The sequence below is a fragment of the Puma concolor genome, chromosome A1 (genome assembly GCF_028749965.1).
Source record: "Puma concolor isolate L17-30 chromosome A1, mPumCon1.1.hap2, whole genome shotgun sequence".
In the NCBI taxonomy this organism is placed as follows: domain Eukaryota; kingdom Metazoa; phylum Chordata; class Mammalia; order Carnivora; family Felidae; genus Puma; species Puma concolor.
The window spans coordinates 142988256-142998959 of record NC_141667.1 but is presented as its reverse complement, the minus strand read 5'-3'; the positions used below and the strand labels follow the sequence as shown (position 1 = coordinate 142998959).

Here is a 10704-nt window from a genome sequence, read left to right as displayed (position 1 = left end):
CAGAGATCTGGGCTGCCTTCATGGCAAACACCAACTGCTAGGGAATGGAGACTTAGGTGCGCAGAGTGCCCTCACCTTCTGTTGGACCCTTTGCCTTTGAACTAAATGTATCCTTTTATATCTGGATTGATTCATTTATCATGTTTTTTAAATTTACTTTTGATAGACAGCGAGAGCAAGGGAGGGACAGAGAGAGAGAGAGAGAGAGAGAGAGGGGAGAGAGAGAGAGAGAGAGAGAGAGAGAGAGAGAGAGAGAGAGAATCCCAAGCAGGCTCTGTGATGTCAGCGCAGAGCCCGACACAGGGCTCAAACTCACGAACCCTGAGATCAGGACCTGAGCTGAAATCAAGAGTTGAACACTTAACCGACTGAGCCACCCAGGTGCCCCTATACGTGGATTTAGAAAGGACCACGCAGATTTGTCACACAGGTAGTGCACTAGCATGACAGAAAGCCTTCTGATGTAACTATCAGTGTCCCCCAAATGACAAACAGAGTCACAGAAGGCATTTGCTCCAGGTCAGTTTTCTGCACCCTCACCTATGTGCAGTCCTACAAACTGAAGTGCATTTAGGGAGGGGTAGGGAGGACTAAGTGTTCTTAAACAGTACGCAAAACCTGCCCTTCCCACTCTGTCACGTTCATGGGAAATGAGCTCCTTCTCAGAGATGCCAGAACAGGTGCGCTGGGTCTGTAATTCAGCTGATTTGGGATCAGCGTTTTCTCCACCTAGCCGAGAGCATAATGTATCATTGCAAAGATAATGAGAAAAGGTAGGAGTTTGATGAAGTCCAAAGTGTTTTGGTTCTCTTGATAGAAACTACCCTTCCTTGGGTCTGAACTCGGATGATCTAGGTCGATTCGATTTTGTTGGAAGCAAACAACTTTCTTGTAAATTTGCAAGCAGATGCTGTCCCTATTCATGTCCATTTTATTTGATTCCAGCTGTACTCCCATGAACATTTAATGACATGCATAATTGTTATTATGATCTGTGGTTACTGGGGATAAGTGTCAGGCAGTTGAATAAATCATTGTGATTAGTGTTAATTACCAAATGTTCCTAAGTTTTGTTTCTCTTTTACAGTTGTTTGGTATCTACAGTCAGCGATGCTATAACCGATTTTTCAATATTACCAGTTTGCCTGTTATCCACGCAAAATAAAAACATGTCTCTTCTTTCAGGATTGAATATGAAACTGGATGCCAGATGATATCTAGGAATTTTTTTAAGGGCAGCTGTGGTGTTCTCTTATGTAAGAAAATGTGCTGGGATGTCTGGGTGGCTCAGTTGGTTAAGTGACCGGCTCTCCATTTTAGCTCAGGTCATGATCTCACGGTTTGTCAGTTCCAGCCCCGTGTCGGCCTCTGTGCTGACAGCACGGTCCCCTGCTCACACTTGCTCACTCTCTCTCAAAAATAAATAAACATTTAAAAGAAAGTGATGAATTACATAGGGTCGAAGAGATAAGAGTTGATGATACTGTTCTGTTTTTTGTGCACATTTGAACATTTTCATAAAAAAAGGTAGTCCCCTCATATATGTAAGTGTAGTGCAAAGCCAATGCATCTCATCCTCCCAGATATCAGGTTCCAGTCACAGCCCTCCTTCCAAAGGTGGCCAGTAATGCTGGCTCAGTCACACCCCCTTTTTAGGAAACTGCCCTGTTCACAGTTCTTGATATCCTTAATTATAGGCTATAGCCTTTTTCATTATGCCTCTTTTTTAAAAAATTTTTTTAATGTTTATTTTTGAGGGGGGTAGAGAGAGAGAATGGGGGTGGGGCAGACAGAGAAGGGGACAGAGGATCTGTGCTGTCCACAGAGGCTGACTCAGGGCTCGAATTCATGAATGGTGAGATCATGACCTGAGCCAAAGTTGGATGCTTAACCAAATGAGCCACCCAGGCGCCCCTCATTACCTTGACTTCTTGGACACAGTAAGTTGAGGTAAAAGGCTATATTGTGGCCTTAGACCTAAGCTGTGTTTTCCAACTCTGTTTATAAGAAACTGCTCATTTAGGGGAATCACTGGATATTTGTGTAATCCAACGAAAGACATTGATCCAGTGACCTACCACCCTCTGTCCAGTTTGAAAAGATGAGTAAGGAGTCCTGGGAAATGCTGGGGGTCCTCCTGAGTTTTTGTGATAACAAGAGACACCCCTGTGTGTCCTAATGGGCCCAGGATCCTGGCATCTGGTGTGGCACTGGTGTGTGTAGGAAAGGACAAGTTGTGTTTTTTTTTTATGTTTATGTTTATTTTTTTATTAAAAATTTTTTTTGAATGTTTATTTCCTTTTGAGAGAGTGAGACACAGTGCAAGCAGGGGTGCGGCAGAAAGAGAGGGAGACACAGAATCCGAAGCAGGCTCTAGGCTCTGAGCTGTCAGCACAGAGCCTGAAGTGGGCTTGAACTCATGAGCCATGAGATCATGATTTGAGCTGAAGTCGGACGCTTAACCGACTAAGCCACATAGTTGCCTCCATGTTTATTTACTTTGAGAGAGAGAGAGAGCACATGTAGGGGAGGGACAAAAAGAGAGGGCAACAGAGGATCTGAAAGGGGGCTCCGCGTTGACAGTAGCGAGCCTGAGGCGGGGCTTGAACTCATGAACCCGCAAGATCATGACCTGAGCCGAAGTGGGACGCTCAACCAACTGAACCACCCAGGCGCCCCAAGGCATGCTCTTGACATTCAGGCTGAACCTGTATGGCAGTTGGGATATTTGTGCTGGAGAACAAGGGCTCCAGTCCCTCAGGTGCCACTTTCCTCTGGCTCTTGCTCCCACCTACCATATCCCTTCTATTTCCGGGAAACAATTCTCAACCATTCCCTGAAAATTTGCCCTCCAACTACTTGCTGCTGGCCAAAACAGCAGTACTGAGAGAGGGTACCACGATCTGTCCTCAGTGATTAAGTGCATAAAAGCGAACACCTGGCTGGGATGAAGCATTGGAATTCATTTACCTTGAAGTATAATCAGTCAAAAAAATTAAGTGGTGATATGAGAGGTTTTCTAATGAGAGGGAAGAAGGTGGTGGGGAGGGTGCCTGGCAAGCAGAAGAGGCCGCTCAGGACTCACTCTGGTCTGTGCCTGGACTAACAAAGGGTCTTCCTTCCTTCCTTCTGTGGCCTTGACTGCCTAAGGCAAGGAAGACCCCAAGGGGAACGGTGACCCTTGCTTTTGAAGCCAAGAGGCTCCCTGCAACATTTGCCTGAAGGAGATGAATTTCATTGCTCTGCAGTGTTAGGTTTTCTTTCTCCAAATGTGAAGGGGGAAGAAGCCTCTTAGCTTCAGAGAAGACAGGCAGCTATAACCAGAGAACAGCCAACATGGCTGACGTGTTTTCCATGGACCATAGCACGGTTCCATAGGAACCAGGGTGACCACTTCATTTTGGATAGTAGAACAGTTGGGTTCTCCTCTCTGACTCTGTGATGTCAAGTCGGGGGGCTGCACAACTGTACTGGGCCACACAAGGTCTTCTTATTTATGGTTTGAAATTCTTGCTCCGTGCCATAAATCAATTGTAGTCGTTAATATGTTCTGGCATTGTTTTCAATCATTATGTTGGTTGTGAGAAGATAATTCAGAGGGTTTGTTGTTGGGGGGTGGTGATGGTGTTTGTTTGTTTGCTTGTTTAATGTTTACTTTTGAGAAAGAGACAGAGTGCAACGGGGGAGGGGCAGAGAGGGAATGAGACACAGAATCTGAAGCAGACTCCAGGCTTCGAGCTGTCAGCACAGAGCCTGATACGGGGCTCGAACTCACGAACTTTGAGATCATGACCTGAGCCAAAGTCAGATCTTTAACCCTTAACCAAATGAGCCACCCCGTGCCCCTCGTGTTTTTTTTTTTTTCTCCTGCCCTTAGGGAGTTCAGAGTTTATTTTATTATTATTATTATTATTATTATTATTTTTGATAGGGAGAGAGAGCGAGCATTCAGGGAAGGGGCAGAGAGAGGGAGAGAAAGAATCCCAAGCAGGCTCCACACTGTCAGTGCAGAGCCTGATGCAGGGCTCAAACTCACAAATGGTAAGATCATGACCTGAGCCAAAATCAAGAGTCAGTTGCTTAAATGACTGAGCCAACTGGTGTTTGTCTTTTTTTTAATTTTTTTTTTTTTTTTTTTTTTTTTTTGAGAGAGAGACACACACAGAGTGTGACTGGGGGAGGGACAGAGAGAGAGGGAGACACAGAATCTGAAGCAGGCTCCAGGCTCTGAGCTGTCTGCACAGAGCCTGACATGGGGTTTGAACCCAGGAACCAGGAGATAATGACCTGAGCCTAAGTCAGACCCTTAACTACTGAGCCACGCAGGCGCCCCACCAGGTGTTTGTCTTTAATAAAGATTATCCATGACTTCTCCCGGAACTATCCCAAGGTAATCAGCACATAATTTTGCTCGATGATGAAAATAGCAGTACCCTGTGAAACCTCTTTTGTGCCAGGGACTCTAAGTGAGCCAAAGCTATATTGTGAGTGCATCTGTAAATGGCTGGGCCTGAACAGGAATGAATTAAGGGGACTGTCAGGGGGATGTGAATCCCACATTACCCCCTCTTCTAGCCTCATCCAGACTTTATTGCAGCCATGAGCTCATTGAGGGCATGGTTTTGCCTTTCTGAATTGTTCACAAGCTATTAAAGTGTTTGTAATAGTGGAAGCCAAAATCAGATACTTCTCCACCCTATGAGTTTGGAGTCACTTGAAAATGTGCAGGGATTTCCGGAATTGCTAGTTTATGTCGAACCCTTAAAAGGGCTTGTGCTTTTAGAGGAATCTAGATAGTCAGGAGACTATTAGTCAGGAATCCTGACCTGGTGAGCAGTTTTCATCTGCTTTCAGAATATGACTAAAGTTTTTCTTCAGCAGGCTTTATCAGAGTCAGATGATATGTGGTAATAAAGCCGTGATACTGAGACAAGGGTAACAACAGTCCAATAGTGAAGCAGAGGGAGTCTGGAAAATTCTGGAAATCTAGGTAAGGGAGGAAGGCCCAGAATCTAGAAGGCCAGGAAATCTGCCAGATTTGGCAAGTGGTTTACAAAATCCACCATATCTCGAAGTAGGCCGCCAACGAGTTTTTGACGGTGCCACCTGTTTTTCCAATCTTTTCAGTCTTTGCAATTGGTATGCGTTGAGAAAAGTTAGTATCTTTCCAGATAAGAGGTTAATGCCGTGGGATTTATGCAGTGGTTTCCAAATTATGGTCATTGCACAAGCAGTGTCTTTACCATCCGGTTCATTGTTGGAAACGCAAGTTCTTGGGCCTGGTCGGACCTACTGACTCAGCAGTCTGTGTTAACAAGTTTCCAGGTGATTCTGAGGCATGGTCAGGTCACAGCACCACCCCGTCTCCATGCCTTCAGTGGATTCCAGCCCCAGGAAGGTGGGATTTCCAGAACTCTTTGGTGAGAGGCGGTGGAGATCAGAGCCTGGTCTTCAAGCTCTTTTAGTAGCAAATGCTTATGTGGCCCGTTGAGCTGGGGTGGTGCAATTCGGCCACAAAGCCAACCACAATTTTTTGTTTTTTTTTTCTAAAGCTCTGGAAGGTATCTCGCCTCTTTTAGTATAAAATACTCCTGAGCCTAAGAAGGGCAGTACTGACTTCATAAGGCAAAGGAAAAAGGGCAATTCTGGGAAACACCAAGATACATACCTGACTCATGGTGATTAAGTTGACAACATGAACATCACTGGGCCCCAGGGGGAACTTATGTGATGATATTAAATGAAAATGTATCCAAATGATTGTGCATAAAAATTAAATATGGATGGATAGTTACCATGAAACTGTTGAATTTCAGGAAAGGCAATTTTCGTTTGCAGAAATTACATTTTTAACTCTATGGCGGCTCAGAGGCAATATCAGGAGACTATAAGCATCATGGGAGTTTTGCCCATGTAGCCTGGGATCGGTTGTAACGGGTCCGAGGTGAGAATCAAATTGTATGAAAATGGAATGTGAAACCTGTCTTGCAAATCATTATATTTGTGTAGTCCTTCAGATTAAAATGAATTCATTAGGTAATGCAAGGAATTCTAGTTGGGATATGGAATTTTATGACTATTCTCCTTTATAAATGTAACCAGAATGGATTAGGTGGCCACTGGGTAGACGTAAGTGTAATAATGTTCTCTTTAGTGAAATAGCTTGCGGAAGAATCAGTCGCCTTAGTATGAAGGGTGAGGAAGCTTTTGGACCACAGACTTACACCAACATGAAATGATCCAAAATTAAAAACAAACTATACCTCAAGCCAAACTCAAGGCTTTCTGAAAAATGAGAACCCTTATATGCATAATGGAGAAACCATCTATAAAACTAAAAATATCACCTTGGGGATGCCTTACCTTTGGGATATGAGGCTCTCAATCTTTTAAAATTACCCCTTCCCTTGCATGGATATTATATGCTGAAGAAAATTAGAGAACTCTTTCTGGATGATCGGCTTCCCTCTCAGGTTATCCTGAAAGGTGAAATTATTTTTTAGAAGGCTGGATATAATATCAGACACCGACTAACAAAAGAGTTTCTCAACTCCTCATGTGTCTCCTCTATGACTGATCCTTCCCATTATATCTTTCAGAAATAAATTGTGACTTAGATTTCCATGCGTCATTTTTGTAAACAATAGTCTATTAAATCTTTTAATAAAATATGTGCTGGCTGCTACTAGAAAAAACTGGAGTAATACATCTTCCTTGGAGTTCTAGTGAGCGTTCTTTTATGTTAATAGTGTTCTTTTTTAACAAATGAAGCTTCAGGGTAAAACTCCATTCAGTAACACCTATGGGAAATAAATGATAAGCAATAAACCGTAATCAGAAATGCAATCAGAAAACAGGGAAACAGGCTAGCTTTTAACTTAAAGCTGGTTTTTTACCTCATAGGACATAAGCTGATCCAGGAAAGCTGGAGATATACATCTATATGTAGTTATTAAATTAGGCAAGAGCACCTCTTCCTATAGCAGGCCAAAGTCTTTATAATTTACAGTAAGGTAAGAACACCTTCATTATGTTTAAAAAAGTTTTTTTAATGTTTTATTTAGTTTTGAGAGACACAGACAGAGTGCAAGTGAGGGGAGGGGCAGAGAGAGAGGGAGACACACACACACACACACACACACACACACACACACACACATAAAAGATTACCTTAATATCTCCCAATAACATGAACTTGATACACTGAGCTTGGTCATGTATCCTGCCCTTGTTCTCAAATGGCTGTGGGCTCAAGTTTGATCTTTTCTGGGGCCATTGTGTGGGAGTGAGACTGAGGTAGGGCAGATGCAGGCAACTACTGAAGAGGCCTGAAAGGGAGCAGGCATCTCTTTAGCCCAAATCTGCAGCATTGGGCAACCAGAGACATTTCTGGAATTGCTGGCAGTGACCTGAAAGTTTTGGCCAGCCTTGGGTCCCGAAAGTATTCTGCTGTGTATTTAAGCCAGAGCAGACAATAACCACTAGATGGCATCACATTGCAGCTAGCTGGGTAAGTGTGAACTTTGTAACGTTGCCCCTCTTAGCCCCTGGTTGTGCAGGCTTGCCCCCAACATCTGGTTCACCTTGCAATTCAACAGCTCTACGCTTACACAATGGATTTCTTTTGTTTGTTTGCACTCTACTTATCCAATTATGGGATTTTCTCTCCTATAGGCAAGGGAACTTAAAACAGATGAAATGGATATGTTCCTTGAAAAATATAAAATGGCAGAACTAGTGCAAATATAGAACACTTGAATAGAACCATTAATATTAAACAAATATTTCAGGAGGCTTCCCCTCCCTGGGACCCCAGGCTCAAGTTGTTTTACAGGTAAGTTCTACCAAACTTCCAAGAAACAGTTCATTTCTAACTCCTCCTAGATGTTCCAGAGAGTAAAAACTGCCCAGCTCATTTTATGGATCTAGAGTAATGAACAAGATTCACACTGTGTGTGGGGGTCACCCCTCTGCAGGGAGGTGGGGTTTCCTTAGTACCAGCTGGACTCTTGGAGCCTGGGTGATGCCCACTGTGCCCAAAGATGTGCCACAAGGCTGCCAGATCCTTCCATTGTCCCTTCTCTCCCTCTAGCTCTCCAGAAGACTAGAGCTCTGTATGTTCTGGATTGCAGACCTAGAGGGGTAAGCGGGGACCACTGATGAACAAGGGGAGTGGTCCTCTGAAGGTGAAGCTGGGTCATGAAAAGAGGTACCTGAAGCCTGGGAACCACCAAATATCAGAACTGGGAGGGACCACAGAGACCACAGTTTCCAGATTATTGCACCATCACCTCTCTGACCAGGCTGAGTGAATGCCCTCTTCACTAGGTGAGGTTGTAACTACCTGTTAGCCACTCTCTCCTAGGACAGCTGGGACAGAAGGTCCTTTCTGGGACTGAGCTGAAATCTACTTCTCTGGGGACTAACCAGAGAACATGATCTGTCTGGTTGAGGCGCTAACCCCGGGAAGTGAACAGCAACCAGCTGGGAAAAAAACAGAGACTTCGGGTCTGTGGTGCAGAGGTTATACAACCAGCGCTAAATCTGTGCTGGCTTTCACACACCTGGGGCTTGAAGCAGATGGAAACAGATCAAGGACGTGTAGGGTCCTGACCACAGGAGCCAATGGCAGCTGGGTTTGCTGCTTTGCATACACCTGCTGTTGCTGGATAGCACAGGGTATGAATGTGAGAGGCTTCTCTATTACATAGCTGTCTCCCCTTATCCGCGGTTTTACTTTCTGTGGTTTCAGTTACTCTCGGTCAACAAAGTCCAGAAGAAGATGGTCCTTCTTCTGACAGCAGTATATGTAGCCGAATGCTACATCACAAAGCCTGTGTCATTCACCTCGATTCATTTTACTGCACACGCATGGTATCATCTCACGTGGTCCCGAGAAGAAGGCTGAGTTTAGTACAATAAAATATTTGAGAGGGAGAGACCACATCCACATAAATTTTATTGCAGTATGTTGTTATAATTGTTCTATTTTATGATTAGATGTTGTTAATCTCTGACTGTGCCTAATCTATAAATTAAACTTTATCATAGGTGTGTATGTAGAGGAAAAAACGTAGCCCATATAGGATTCAGTACTGTCTGAGGTTGCTGGCATCTACTGGGAGTCTTGGAACATATTCTCCACCGATAAGAGTGAACTGTTGTCCAGATATCGTTTCTCTATCAGTCCATGGAGAGGGATTCCCGCCAGAAAGACTGTATCTAGGAATTAACTTATTCAAGATTATGCACACGCTCTATGGAGACAAGTTTAAAATGTAAGTAAAGGACATAGAAGATGATCTGAGTAAATGGAGAGCCATTTCATGAGATGACTTAAACATGAACATGGTGATTCTTCATATATTATCTGTGATTTCAATTCAATCCCAATAAAAAATTTCATTTGAATTTTTTTTTTCAATCAACTTGATAGGCTTTACTCTGAAATTTATACAGAATAATTAAATTCCACAAATAGTGAGCCAGTCTCTTTAAAAAAAATTTCTTAGGGGTGCCTGGGTGGCTCAGTCGGTTAGGCGTCCAACTTCGGCTCAGGTCATGATCTCACAGTTCGTGGGTTCGAGCCCCCCGTCAGGCTCTGTGTGGACAGCTCAGAGCCTGGAGCCTGTTTCAGATTCTGTGTCTCCCTCTCTCTCTGCCCCTCCCCTGTTCAGGTTCTGTCTCTGTCTCAAAAATAAATATTAAAACATTTTTTTTAATGTTTATTTTTTAGAGAGAGAGGGGAGAGAGAGAGAAAGAGAGAGAGAGAGAGAGAGAGAGAGAGAGAGAGAGAGAGAGTGGGAGGAGCAGAGAGAGAGGGAGACACAGAATCTGAAGCAGGCTCCAGGCTCTAAGCTGTCAGCACAGAGACCGACAGGGGGCTCGAACCCACAAACTGTGAGATCGTGACCTGAGCTGAAGTTGGACACTCAACCGACTGAGCGCCTCTACCCTTGTAACAATTTTTAAGTGTAGAGTACTGTTAACTATGTGCACAATGTTGTATGGCAGATGTCCAGAAGTTTTTCACAGTAAGCCAATCTTGACAGGGAAGAGTAAGTGGGGTAACATTCCCTGGGCAGATATTAAGACAGACTCCAGAGCCATAGTAATTAAGCCAGTGTGGTACTGGTACAAAGACAGACCAACAGATCAATGCGATAGGAGGAACAGCTTAAAACAGACTCATACACTGATTGGAAGGTGATATAATATGAAGGTTGCACCCTAAGTCAACGGGGGAAAGGAAGGGCTGTGTAATAGATGCTGCTGGAAAATGAGGCTCATTCTATGGAAAAAAGAACACTGACCTTGTCATCACACCACACACAATGGTAGCTTCCGGATGAATCAAAAATCTAAATAGGAGAGCTGAAATGATACAGTTGTTTGAAGAAAAGGTAGGAGAATTTATTGTGACCTTAGGTAGGGAAGGACTTATTAAGTAAAGCTTCAGATGTAAAATCCATACCAAAAAAAGTTGATTTTCAGGACATCTGGGAAATGTTATTACAAAGATCAGAATAGACTAGAAATAAAGTGGTGAATGCCCACAAGGGATTGATACCTAGAACACAGAGAATGCCTGCAAATTAACAGGAAAAAGATACAAACTCTAGTGGAAAATGGCAAAGCATTACAGGAAAGAAAAATTTACAGAATACCTGCACAATTCCACAAGGACATACGCAAAGAAAAGAA

General features: G+C 43.6%; 1 long non-coding RNA gene across 2 annotated transcripts; it reads left to right on the top strand.

The window, feature by feature from the left end:
• Positions 1–1452: 1452 nt before the first annotated feature.
• On the top strand, positions 1453–9661 carry LOC147584529 (uncharacterized). 2 transcript variants are annotated; one of them, XR_015250669.1, is made up of 3 exons: positions 1453–5944; positions 6904–7834; positions 8093–9661. It is a non-coding gene; the product is annotated as an uncharacterized LOC147584529 (long non-coding RNA). The 2 variants fall into 2 exon arrangements; XR_015250671.1 differs by lacking the exon at positions 1453–5944 and having other exon boundaries at positions 5959–7013; positions 7675–7834.
• Positions 9662–10704: the final 1043 nt, after the last annotated feature.